We start from the raw sequence: 14,378 nt of genomic DNA on the forward strand, positions 1-14,378 counted from the left end.
AAGCCTTATGATCTTTAAAATTATACAACAACACAACAAGGTTTTGGTCACCAACTGAAAGACTACCCGACTCCTACCATGTCAAGGGGACAGGGAAGTCAAGGACCCCGAGTTCAGAGACCAACTCCTTCATACCAATCTAATCAGGGTCTATCTCGCCCAAGCCAGGGAAACCCTAGAAGAACTCCAGCTCAACCATCTACCTCTGTCCAGAGTAACCTCAGAACTCCATCCCAGAACTGGGGTGACGATGTATGTGATGCATGTTAGTTTGGGAATCAAGCAAGATTACCATTTTCCAAGGAAGGTGAAATGAGAAGAAGACCTTTGGAGATTGTGTATAGTGGTATTTGGGGTCCTACACAAACCCAATCTATTAAAGGAAGCAGTCATTCTTTACCATTTATTTTTTATCACTTTGCACCATAATGAGCCTCCTCAAAGGAGCTAGAACCATAAGGCTTCCTCAAAGGAGCTAGAACCATAAGGCTTCCCAAAAAGAACATTGAATTATATAAAGTTTTTGTGATGGATGGCAAAGTTTCATGTCCTATTTCTTATGCATAATGAGGCCATGGCCATTTCATTATAGTGTGAACTAGATTAGTAGGCTATATAGTCAGGTTGTGGCTCATTTTAGAGGGAGTTCCTCTGTGGGACTCAAAATGTGGGAGAGTGTTCACCGATTGAGAACACTTGAGCCTTGCAAGGTAGGGAGAAGGAGAGGCTTATAATAGTTGAGTATTTGTCAAAGAGTTGGGCCCTTATTGATGTCAAAGGCCATGCCCTATTGGCCTTTATCAAATTCATGCCATTTTGGGAATTCTACCAAAGGATGATAATGAGCCAAAAAAATCAAATTTTAATGTTAAGGTCACGCATTGCATCATAATCTTAGATGAGCTTGTGCAATGTGTAAAGAATCCACTCTTCATGCAAAAGAAGGAGGGGTGGTCAAGGTGGGGTATCTAAGGGAAATTGAATTGCAGCTTTGGATTCTTCTCCAACTCTTGCTCAAATAGTTCCCACGCCCATCTATGTTCAATTGGGAATAAAGAGGGGGTGCATCTCTTGCTCTATTGTTGCTACTCTCTCTGATGGGGGGTGCTAGGATCCGACCTTCTTCTAAGACCTATGATGGGAAAGAGGGGTGCATATATTGCTCTAGTGTTGCTCTCACCTATGATGGGAGAGAGAGGTGATTAGATTGCAAAGTTGAGGCTTTATGAGTCCATTTTGGACATCCCCTAGAGAGATAAGTGGTGGGGGTGGCACAGGAAATGAAAGGGGTGTGGACAACATTGGAGATGCAAGAGGGTAAGTATAAGGAGGAGTGGAAGGTGGTGAGGTGAAGGTGACAAGAGAGGGAGTTGATGTGTTAAGGGTTGGTCTAGGGAAAGGTAGGTAAAGGCATGTTGCTTTTCCTTGCCCTTGGTGGAAACATATGAAGCATGTACAAGTAAAGAGAGTCCTAATGTTGAAGGGTTGTGGGAAGCTTCACCAGGGCCACCAACCACGCAGATCTTGCTAGGGGGTCTTCCTCTAACATCATGCCCTTGCTACCAAATGCATGATCATAGTTATTATCCTTGGCAATATCAATTGTATCTTCTTCCTCTACCTTCAGAATGAGCATTGGCTTGCTGGATCCATAAAATGTGTGGACCTCCCTGTATTCATCATTCGAGATATCTTGGGGGGGTAGGCCACATGCACACTGTCCAACAAGTATGGCATTTTGGTGTGCTCATAAGTTGTAGTTGCTTCCAAATTCTATGATACTACAAGACGAGGATGCCAATGGGCACATAGATAGTGCTGAGCCTCTGTGGTGAGACGGCAGTAGGCCTCATCTATGGCATGCCATCCTTCTGTGTGCATCCACTAAATGGCCCTGGTGATGATATCTATGGTTCAGGGTATGGGCATAGCTTAGTTGTTGAGAAATGTAGAGCCATTGATCACAAGGAAGAGGTAGGGAGTGAGAATGAGTAGCCAAGCAAGAGTGAAATCTAACAAGAAGCCACATGAACAAAGGAAATTATCCCACATTGATGTACAAGCTCAAGGGTGTACCTCCTCATATAAAAAGAAGAGGCGCAGCAGTCTAAGAGAGCAGCACAACTAGCTGACGTAATCATCACAGAGAAGCTGCTGAGGTGGAAAAACTGCTATTCTAGCTGCCAATTAGGGGTGCCATCACTAATTGTGTAGCGCAAGTTGGTAGTGAGTATAGAGCTGGGGCAAACTAAGTAGAGAAGAGTAGAGTTGGCTGCATCAGAAAGCACAACTCGTTGGCGGTTGTAAGCATGGCCGTCAAAGAGCATAGCTCGCTCACACGAGTCTTATCATCAAGCACACACACAGAAGTGCAAACTGCAGCTGATGAGGAAGAAGGTTGATTGGCTCGTTTTGCAAGCCATAAGAAAAGAGCGAACAGAAGTGATGACACGCAGTCCTCTTCACCTGAGACAGTGGCATCTCCTGATCGATTGCCTCGGCGCCCATCATACTCGCCTGCTGGCTATGAAGCGTCATTCTGCAGCTTCGACGTCATCACAACACGGGTGGAGAGTAGGGTGACTTAGCCTTTTTGTGGGGCTGTGAGAGACACAATCGAGAGGCAGCTTCTGTCTCAAGGCCTTGCCTCACACGCTGCACCACTCATCCTGCACTAGTGGGACCGGCGGCCTGCACCACCAACCACACAAAAATAAAATACCAGCAGTGTGTTTGGGGTAAGGTCTAGTGATCAAGTCTTCCTTCCAGCTCTCATCAGGAAGGACACTAGCTGGTACAAATAAAAATCCCCCATTATAAAATAAAAAAAATAAAAAAAAATAGAATATATCATCTTGAAAAAAAACTAAATTCTAATGGTAAAGGTCTCAAAACCTTATCCTCTTATTATTTATATCTTCCTAAGAGATTGTTCACACGGGCTCATACAAGGGCTTGTTCACATGGATTGTAGTGTAGTATCTCTATGGGATGCACCAACATGGACATCACCGGGGCATCATGTGGATCAATTCAAACCAATTCATATGTTGTAAAGTTCACCAAATAAGTACGCAAATTGATATGCAAATGTAAAAACAGTCAGCTACCAACAAAGAGTAGCCAAAGTAGCACCCTGGGGAGTGAAAATCAACCCGACCATCTCTAAAGTAACCTCTGCGCTAGAGTGTAACCAAGATAAAGAGCCCCTGAGTTACCCAACCAAGTTAGAAATGAGGGGAGTGAAAATATGTTATAAAACTCGCATCTAACCACCTTATAATAGCCTTAAAAAATGGCACCGAGGGGAGGGTGTTGAGAAATGTGGTGCCATTGATCACAAAAGGAAGAGGTAGGGAGTGAGAATAAGTAGCCAAGCAAGAGCAAAGGCTAACATGAAGCCACATGAGCAAAGGGAATTATCCCACATTGATGTACAAGCCCAAGGGTGGACCTCCTTAGATAAAAGGGGGTCGTTTCAAGTAATGAACATATCACTTACACTTATCTCAAGTCTCTTTATGTATCCAAGCTAATTTATCGAGTCATGTCTATTTGTACTTGAGTGTATCTTAATTACCACACACTCATGATGAATTTTCTTTACTTTGATCCACCATAGATTAGTATTGTCATTAGTGTAGGATTAGATAGATGTCTTTTATTTAAGAGAGGTCGATCCATACTTTCAACATCAGTGTGGGGATAACAAAAATGTCAATAGATGGAATTAGATAGATGTCTTTTATTTAAGAGAGCTCGATCCATACTTTCAACATCAGTGTGGGGATAACAAAAATGTCAATGTAGTCTCTCTCATCCAAACAGTCGAAAAAGTGTAGGATTAGCTTTTGATTAGATGGAATTAGATAGATGTCTTTTATTTAAGAGAGCTCGATCCATACTTTCAACATCGGTGTGTGGGGATAACAAAAATGTAAATGTAGTCTCTCTCATCCAAACAGTCGAAAAAGTGCACCAGGATTGAAGGTTTAGGTAGAGGATGTGGTGAGGGAAATGAAAGATGGTGGAGGGCTCAATGAAGGAGATCATGTTTTGGAGGAAAAGCATGACAAGGGTGGTGCGGAAAAAGCATAAGGCACTTTGGAGAGGATTGTCGTAAAGGTGGATATAGGAATTGTGGACATGAAGATGTTATGTTGGAGGATGTTGAGCTGGAGGGTCCGGTGCTGCAATTCGAGGAGGTGAGAGGGATGGTGAGGTTTGCTAGGTCGATAGCTATATCCAACATTAGGCTATCAACCTTCCTCTCTATTTCAGAGGCAGCCTGCTCTTGTGGGGGGCTATCTTTCATCTTTGTATTATGTAGTTCTAGTTGGTCCTTTGCTTTGATGGCCCTCTGGAAATCTTTGCACTGCTTAAACATCTGGTTGTGAACCATGAGCTATTGCATGTTGCATGCCATGGTCTCAGTCCTTTTGGAGTGCAATGATAGCCTAGGTGAGTTCCTCGTGTTTACACTCTGCCAGTGTAGTACCTCTAGCTCCCACTACAAATGATTGATTTTGGAGTCGGCTTCAAGGGCTTGCACTTGCAGCCTATCAAATTGAGTGTGATGGGGGCGACATTCTTCTAAGTTTCTAATTGGGTAGTGTTGGCATGTGCCAAGAGGACTTCTTGCTAAGCCGCATCCACTTGCTTCTTTTGTCGTGCCATAAATTTGGTCATATGTTTAGTAAGGTTTTGGATCATAAAGGAAAAGGCATGAAGATGGCATGGGAGAAGCTTTCAACAGTGGAGGTAAGCTACCCTTCTTGGATTCACTTATGTGTCAAAGTCCAAAAGGCGACCCTAATGAGAGTTTAAGATGGCGTGGGAGAAGCATTCACCGGTGGAGGTGAGATGTCCTTCTTGGATCCACCTATGTGTCTCAGTAATATTATGTGCCTCTTGTGGAACTGGAGAATCTATTGCCCTCCAAATCCAAATGGACTACATGCCTAGGGAATGATTTGTGGGGTGGTGGGTCGCTAGACTGTGCTTGCTCTTCTGGAGGCCTAACTACCACTTTCCACTTGCTGTGTTAGTATGTCTATTAGGTTTATCTCCAAAATTTAAGCAAAGGCCTCAGTGGCAATAGCTATCTCCCGATCCAACCTTTGCTTCTTGGGTCTAGGAGAGTCTTCAGGGAGGGATCTATTGGGTCTTGCTATGGAAAAGCTTCCTCAAAGTGGTTGTACCACCCTGGTGACTGTATGGTTAGGGAGATCTTCCTATCCTCTAGCATAATAAAGGACCTTGATGAGGACCATGGGTGCTCCAAACTTGTCGTCCACATTCACGCACATGCTATGGAGTTTGTAATGAAAATGGTCATCCCAGTTCACTAGAAAACCATGTTTGAGACAGCTAGGAGCGACATGTTACACCTACTATACATATCTATTCCATAGGAGTTTGGTCGGCATGGTGAGGACTTGCGTTGAGGACTCAAGTTGGGGTAAGCAAGTCAAGTCGCGAAATATCCTCAAATATCCTCCCATTTGACCCTATCCTTATGGCTGGATGCCTCTAACCATCCCTCGTGCTTCGTTAGGTTTTTGCTAGGGATCTATAGCATGGGGCAAGTGCAAGGCTTTATGGACATCACAATAAGTGCTAAGGTTAAGTTAGCACCTGTAGAATTGTAGACTATGAGAGTACTGAGGTGGGTGACATAAGAGGAAATGAATCTAAAGAAGGTTGTGAGGTCTGGTTCCCAAGCCTGAAGAGTTTCTAGCCCACTGATGCTAGCCCACACCAAGTTTGAGACTGTCCAAGTGTTCCATGACTTCTGGTCTTTTGGTAACCTAGTAGCACTCTTGTGTGTGATAGGTGAGCTTGTGCTCCACCTTCTTCTCAGATTGGATTGTGTTGTGGATCATGTGGCCTCAGCTCCACTTCTGTAAGATCCCTGACCCCACCGCGCAACAAATTCAAGGGTGCTAGCAGTAATGGAAGTAGCACTTCGTGCGCGGGGCAGGGTCCCACACTCAGGGCCTCGCCCACGGATATCCGGACAAGAGACTAATCCATCGGTTCTTCCAAAACCGAACCCGGAAAAACTTCCCTTGCCCGAAAAGCACGGGCGATTCCTCCAGGATAACTTTTCTCTAACGTAGTCAAAAGTCTTAACTAACAGAACTAATCTGACCGAACCCGTAAGTCCCATAGTCAGATCAGGGAAAAGATTGTACTTGGATCATAGAGACCAATGCTTTTTTCCTCATCAAGAGGCACAGCCGTTGATTCTTTTCCATAGAACAATTTTTGTCCGGGATTTACTTCATCTATCGTACTATACAGAAATTGAGTCTCGATTTAGGGATCCATCAGTCCAGCATAACCCCATCCACTCCCATGGGTTAGCCAACCGCCCAACCACTGTAGTGATGGGATCCAATAAGGAATTTTGGTTAGGTTTTATCCTGGGTACCAAGGAAAAGAGTTCCCATGCCCCCTAGCCGGATATTCATGCAAACATAAAACTAGTCACACCACTTACACACCCAATATGAACTTGCCTTTTTCACTCCATTTGAATCCTAATTTCCAATTCCTTCCTTCATCAGTGTACCTATGGCATCATTGTCAACCAAAATGCTTGCCACCTATTTACTCAAGGGCCTTTTCAATAGTTCCTAGTACCCGACAATATAATCACATAAAAATATCCAGATGGAATCTCTGTTGAAGATCAGCAAGATCAACCAACAGATCCATATAAAAGAGCCATGGACTCATCCGTTAAGGACCAGCAAGGTCAATCAACCAGATCCATGCCCGAATTCAGAAAACAACTCTTACTCCTTGTTCCAATATCTTCCTCGACGTACTTGTGGGTATTCTTCGGCGACCCAGAGCCTGAGCACCGTATGGTCAGCACCCTCTAGGATCCTTCCCAAGTCACCTAGCGCTTCACTCATAGGCCGCTTCCTTGGTCCCTGATCCACTATACCGGAAGCTCACCGTTTAAATCAAACCGAGTCTGGTCAAGACCTCGGTCGAGCGACCTTGCTACGCGAGACGTCCTCCGTTGACTCTCCGTCTCAGTAGTTGCAACTTTAATAGATAGGTCTCCCACGACCTCATTCACAAGACAGTCAAAATGCTTCCCCAGCATTCTTGACATTTCACATTAGTCCCCATCTTTTCTCATCTTACCACAATTTTATTTTTTTCATTGATTCCTATCACATCACATCATTCCTACATCAAATCACATCCAATCACATCATCCACATCATCCATACATCCATCCACATCAATCCACATTATCCAGACATCCATTCACATCAATCCACATTATCCACACATCAATCTACATCATCCATACGTCCATCCACATCAATACATCATCCATACGTCCATCCACATCAATCCACATTATCCACACATCAATCTACATCATCCATACGTCCATCCACATCAATCCACATCATTCACTCATCATACACACACCAATCCACATCATCCACTCATCAATCCACATCATTCACATCAATCCACATTATTCATACATCCATCCACATCAATCCACATTATCCACACAATTTCATAAGTATTCCCATTCTCATCTAATCATATCTTTTTCTACCTCAACACTTAATTCCTCATTTATCCTCATCAGATCTCATCCACTTGCATCTACCCATACATCTCATCACTTCACATACATTAACATCTATCCAGTTTACATCGCATCTTATCACATCCATTTCACATCATATCACATTCATTCACATCCTATATTATTCATTCACATCCTGATTCACAGGTTATCACATTCATTCACATCCTGATTCACATGCTAACACATTCATTCACATCCTTTATCATTCATATCTTTCCAATTTACTTCCATCTCATCGCCTCTATCCTCGTTCATATCCATCACATTCACATCCACATATATTCTTCCACATATATCCACATCCATACTTATCACATACACATCCACATCTATCCTTTCCCATACATCCACATCCATCTTTTCACATACATACATCCACACCCATTCTTTCTCATACATCCACTTCCATCCTTCACATACATCCACATCCATTATTTAACATACTTCCACATCCATCCTTTCACATACGTACATCCACATCTATTCTTTCTCATACATCCACTTCCATCCTTCACATACATCCACTGCATCCATTCTTTCACATACATCCACATCCATCCATCCATTCATTCCCATCTATCTGATTCACATTACTTCTCATCACATCTATTCACCTCACATTCTCGTCACTCCTATTCTCATCGCATCCATCCATTCATTCCCATCTATCTGATTCGCATCCCATCTCATCACATCTATTTACCTCTCATTCTCATCACATCTATTCATCCATTCATTCCCATCTATCTGATTCGCATCCCATCTCATCACATCTATTTACCTCTCATTCTCATTCTCATCACATCTATTTACCTCTCATTCTCATCACATCTATTCTCATCACATCTATCCATCCATTCATTCTCATCTATTTGATTCGTATCACATCTCATCACATCTATTTACCTCTCATTCTCATCACTTCTATTCTCATCACATCTATCCATCCATTCATTCCCATCTATCTGATTTGCATCCCATCTCATCACATCTATTTACCTCTCATTCTCATCACATCTATCCATCCATTCATTCTCATCTATTTGATTCGCATCACATCTCATCACATCTATTTACCTCTCATTCTCATCACATCTATTCTTAGAATGCAAGAGAATCCTTATTTTTGATATAAAGAATCTTTACACATCTATTTATGCATAATTTTAATTTTAAGGAGAATAATACTTTCAAAATAAAAATAAATCTTTTATGCATCTTTCTATGCATAAATTCAATTTTAATGAGAATAACTCTTTTGAATTAAAAATAAATTTCTTTTTGCATCTTTCTATGCATAAAATCAAAATTGATGAGAATAACTCTTTTGGAATAAAAATAAATTCTTTATGCATCTATTTATGCATAAAATCAAAATTGATGAGAATAACTCTTTTGGGATAAAAATAAATTCGTTATGCATGTATTTATGCATAAAATCAAAATTGATGAGAATAACTCTTTTGGAATAAAAATAAATTCTTTATGCATCTATTTATGCATAAAATCAAAATCTAATGAAAATCACTCTTTTATAATAAAAAAATAACCAATATGCATCTTTCTATGCATAGAATTTAATTTTAATAGAAATAACACTTTTATAATAAAATTATTTCTACTATGCATTTTTCTATGCATAGAATGAAAATAACACTTTTAGAATACACAAACGATGGGGATTACTCTTTTTGAATAATAAAAGATAAAACTTATTTCATAAAATTTAGAAAAATTTCACCATAACCTCCTTTGCATGGCTGACCATTTTTCAATTTTCTATCCTAAAATTACTTAAAAATTATCCCCAATTGGTCTAAAGCATTCCAAACTAATCAAATTCTACTTTTAAAAGAGAAACAATATGAAAAGTTTAATTCCAACAATTAGATTACTTAACTAGGATAAAGAAGGGTTCAATTTAAGAAGAAGAGAGGGGAAAAGCCTTTCCAACAAGGCATAGCATCTGTTTATCATTTTAAAGATAACAAAAAATCAGAAAACCATTAAAAGAATAAAGAAAAAGTAAGATTTCTTACTTACATGAATTTCTAGGAGCTATCCTTTGGCTTGATGGTTTGAGGGATCTACTCTTGTTTGCAACAAGAGTGGCCACCAATTCTTTAGAAGAGGGAATGGTCAAAAAACTAATGAATTATTAACAAATTCACAGTTTTTGGCTCTGGAAAGGAGCAGAGTAACAGTGCATAAAACACTATTAAGCTTTAACAAAGGGGGAGGCTTCTATTTATAGGAAAAAGTGAGCCTCTAACCAAGCAAACTGATTTTAGAATTTTCCAGATCAGTTTGGTCAATTTTTGACCATTTTTAGGTTAGTTTAGCTTACTTTTTGGATCTAGTTGAAGCAGGAGAGAGGAGAGAGGAGAGATGAAAATATCTCATTATTTGTGAGTTTAAAACTCACCCACACATGTGAAATAGGCACCTCCTTCATGAGGAAAATTCCCCCACACTGAGGTGTCAAAAATGTATCATTTCACTAAATATCTCTTCTTTTTTAACTAATATCCTTGTCCTTAGTGAACTCTTCATCTTATGTGAGTATTTACTCATTTTTGGGAGTTTTTCTTTATTTCTTTATTTATCTCCTCCATACATTTGGATGAATCTGATTGGCTCCTCAGAACCTTAATTTAAAATTTTTCGAAAATCTGGACCCCCAAGGATAAGGCCTTTTGAACAGATTATAATTGATTATAATTGATTTCTAATGCACCTTCTAAAAATCTTTTTGAACTTCTGTTTCGGGGGAATTTATTTTAATAAAAAGAGATATTTTTCCATCCAAAAATATCCAAAATCTGAATAACCTCTCTCGAGAATATTTTCTCTCTCTAAGAGCCAAAACAGGTAGAAACAACATCTTTCTTTTCTGAAGAGGGATTTGATTACAGGGGAAGATACTGGACATCCTGAGAGACTGGGGAGGAATCTTACAACTTCTAATGGAGAGAAGTCAACGGTGGGCCGCCACTACAGTATTCCAAGAGCTTGGCAACATTTATGGCCTTCCTCTTCTTAGTGGGTGTGAGTAGCACTATATCCGAGGAGGTATATGATGCCCCTACTGTTGCCAAAAGCTACCATGATGATAGTGAGGGAGATAGAGAGCAAAAAGGCAGGATGGATACTAGATAAATTTGGAAAGAGTTTGGCTAGCTAGAGTGTCAATAGTGGAGAATGAGAGGGGGCTCCTTGTTTATATAGTTTTTTCCTAGGAACGTACATACGCAGGTGGGTATGTACGCTTGTAGAACATTTTCAGGAAAATGCATATGCAGGCGATGTACATACAGGCGATGTACATGCATTCACAACTCTGAACATGCATCATACATAAATGAGAATAGGAAAACATGTATATGTGGATGTGTGTGCGAAGATGAAACATGGAAATGTGCACATGCATGCGCAAATGTGAACTTGCGTGCACATCTTTTTTTGTGAGGGAGACAGAGAGCTCAGAAATAGGGAGGATTTTGGATAAATTTGGCAAGAGTTTGGCTAGCTAGAGTGTGAATAGTGGAGAATGAGAGGGGGGGCTTGTTTATATAGTTTTTGCACCTCCTTTTTTTTGTGAGGGAGATAGAGAGCTGAGAGACAGGGAGGATTCTAGATAAATTTGGCAATATTTTGGCTAGCTACAGCATGAATAGTGAAGAATGAGAGGGGCGGGCCCTTGTTTATATAGTTTTTACCTAGGAACATATGTATACAAGTGGGTACATACTTTTGTAGACTATTCTTTGAAACATGCATACACAAGATGGTGTATGTGCGTTCACATCAGCTCTAAACATGCATGTGAAAATGAGAACGTAGAAACATGTGTGCCCAGATGTGAATGTGCACATAGATGAAATGTGAAAATGTGCGTGAACATGTATAGGCAGATGTGAACATGTGTGCATCTTTTTTTCCCTTTTTTTTGAGACTGATGGAGTGTCTTAATAAGTGGTGTTCTCATCATTAGCTATCCAGGCAATGGGGTTGTACCATGGATGAGCTTTTCACCCACCATGGCCTATACTACCTCGAAATCTAGTGACTAGAGAACCACTCTTGTGACTAGAGAGCCACTTACATAGTAGGTATGGGCTCTCTGGGGCTCTCCTTTACAAATCTCCATCACTTCTGCTTTCCTTAACTCTTTTTTTTCTTTCTTTGACATTTTTCATTAGTTTTTATGATTGGTATCCCTCTTCATCTGGCAAGGGTGAGGTTCCTGTTTTTGACCCATTTATGTTTAGAAAGGCTTGAGAGGGATGCCGGTTTTGCAAGAGAAATGGGTGGTTCCAATTCTTCTATTATTTTATAGGCATTTGAGTTTGATGTGGAAGGAATATCATGTTCATGGGGTGATCATAGATGGTCACGAGGATCCATGAATTCTTCAATTTTTACCTTACCCTTTTCTAGGGTTGCACATGGGGTTTCTATGTGTGGTACCTTTGGGTTACCATTTCTATCTCTCCTTGGTTCTTTCTATTGTTGAAGAGGTTGGGGGTAATGTTGGTGTGACTTTAGGGACCTAAATGCTTCTATTACCTTCATAATAGCCTTCAACCACTAGAAGAGTGTTATGGACCCCCCATCTTTGGGTAACTCTCCTTCATCAGGGTTGCCTTATGTAGCGGATTGGTTTTAAATGCATTGCCTTGGGTAGCCAGAGTTATGTATGACCTTGGGCTTCCAACAACTCCTTCTTGATGAACCATGTTTTGTGTCTGGGGTTTGGGCCTGGTGTTTTGCAACACGGTGGCATGGCTGTTACTATGCATGTTGGACCTTTCTCTTGGGTATCCAGATTTTCTTTTTCCCTCCATGATAGTCTTGTGCGTAGAACATTTATTTTGTTATCCACCATTTTCTAGCCCCATTATTGAAGCATTTGCGGTTCTAACTCTACAAGGTTAGAAATTTTAGCAAGATTGGTGTTAGTCTTTGGATGTTTGATGAATTTGAGTACTTCTTTGATGGGAAAATGGTATTTTGGTGTTGAAGGTTGATAAGAAATAGGCTCCTCAACTGTCATTAGTATAGTTACCTATCTAGTGGCTAGTTGCAAGGTAGCAGTTTGCAAGTCTTCGTCTATTTTGGCATTGATTATGCCACATTCATCCTTGTCCAGAAGATTTTATTATATCGTACACACCAAGCAATGTGGGACATTAGGTTATGGCTAACACTCGTGTTAATGAGTGTGATATTTTGTTCTAGACCATTTTTTATGGTCATGCCTAGCTAGAGTTTGGTGAACTTCACCTCCCAGCAACCCTCCTCTTCTAAGTTAAGTACTTGGACCATGTTAATAGAAACGTGGCAGGTTGCATAACTTTTCTTATCTAACCTTAGCCTCTTGCTAGGCCTCACATTTTATTGTAGCTTCTTTTATTTCTCCTCTTTCTGGCCTTCAAGGCATTCGTATAGGTCCATAGTAGTGCTTAAGTTTGCTACCATTGAAGAATAATTTAATTTCCACATTGTTAAGTGTTTCAATGTATGTGGATCCTATGGGGTGAGTTTGCATGCAAGGAACTATCCCATCCCTTGAGAAGGTGCTCTTGATTCAGTGTCGTTTAAGGCACTCTCCTCAAGTGTGGAATTGAGTCCAAAATCCTTCCTGACCTCATGTACTATCCCCATACCTTGAGAAGGTGCTCTTGATTCAATGTCGTTTAAGGAACTCTCCTCAAGTGTGGAATTGAGTCCCAAAATCCTTCTTGACCTTGTGTACATGTAAGGATGATTGATCAGCTTAGAGTGCATCCCCCGACACAAGCGGTGGTCCTAGATATTCTAGAACTAGCTGAATTTTTTATGTTTTTTAGTCTCTTTTAAACTTGTGAACGTGCTTTCACAAGTTGAGAACATGTGTTCCCATGTAGGTATGTGCGTGTCTAGGTGGGTTGAGAACGTGTGTGGCCAGGTCCCAGTTAGGCTTGTGAACATGCGTTCACAATCTTAGGAACATACATGGAGAATTGAGAATGTGCGTGGCCAGGTAAGATTTGTGAATGCGCATTTTGAGCTAAGAATGTGTGTGTTTATGTGACTGTGAACTTGTGAACATGTGTTCCAAAGTGAGAATATACGTTTTCAATTTGGCACATGCATACGTAATTCTAACAAACTTGCCACTTGGAGTGGAGGAAGTTAGGGCCACATGATGGTCAATTTATCATTATGGCCATTAATAGGAAGAATATTTTTTGACCTTTCCTTAATGAGAATATTGTAAATATCTTCCCTGTAGAAATGTGTGTACCCAAGCCCAGTTGAGCACGTACGTAGGTAAACTAGAGAGTAGTTCTCTATGTTTTGGTCAAAAAATCCAGATTTTGTTCTCTAATTTCTCCTTAATGGTGCATATTTTTGGATTTTTTATTTGATAAGATGCTTTAGCTTTCCCTAACCTAACTACCCACATAATCCCTAAGCATGCATGCAACAAAGAAGAAGAAGAGGAAGCATACAATCATAAGAGTAAGAAGACTCAAACTCAATTGTGGTGAGAATAGGATGATGTGTTTTTTCATTAGTCAAAATGTCTTATATACAAGACTCATTTGTACAATGCCTGGCCATCCAAATAGTGTCCAGGGGCCCAATAAGTTAGTCTAGACTAATTTCCTAGTCTAGTTGTACATTATTGGTACTACACAAGTCGTAAGCTCAGAGATTTTCCATAATCATTTTACATAAAGCACATTGTGTGATTAAA

This window comes from Cibotium barometz, chromosome 3 (genome assembly GCF_041138505.1).
Source record: "Cibotium barometz isolate CiBa-2024 chromosome 3, ASM4113850v1, whole genome shotgun sequence".
NCBI classification, from domain to species: Eukaryota; Viridiplantae; Streptophyta; class Polypodiopsida; order Cyatheales; family Cibotiaceae; genus Cibotium; species Cibotium barometz.